Raw genomic sequence first — 346 nt, 5'->3', positions numbered from 1 at the left:
GGGACGCATGCACCCCATGGAAAACTCTATACACAGTGGGATTTATTTTCAATTGACAACTTAACAGGTGCAACTGAATGGTCACCACCCACCTCCAGACTCTCGATCACGCTGCCCAACCATTTAACCACCTTAACAAAAACAGAATTACCTGGAAAAACTCAGCAGGTCTGGCAGCATCGGCAGAGAAGAAAAGAGTTGACGTTTCGAGTCCTCATGACCCTTCGACAGAACTTGAGTTCGAGTCCAGGATAGAGCTGAAATATAAGCTGGTTTAAGGTGTGTGTGTGGGGGGCGGAGAGATAGAGAGACAGAGAGGTGGAGGGGGTTGGTGTGGTTGTAGGGA

This window comes from Carcharodon carcharias, chromosome 9 (genome assembly GCF_017639515.1).
Source record: "Carcharodon carcharias isolate sCarCar2 chromosome 9, sCarCar2.pri, whole genome shotgun sequence".
NCBI lineage: Eukaryota > Metazoa > Chordata > Chondrichthyes > Lamniformes > Lamnidae > Carcharodon > Carcharodon carcharias.
Note: the sequence above shows the minus strand (reverse complement) of the source record.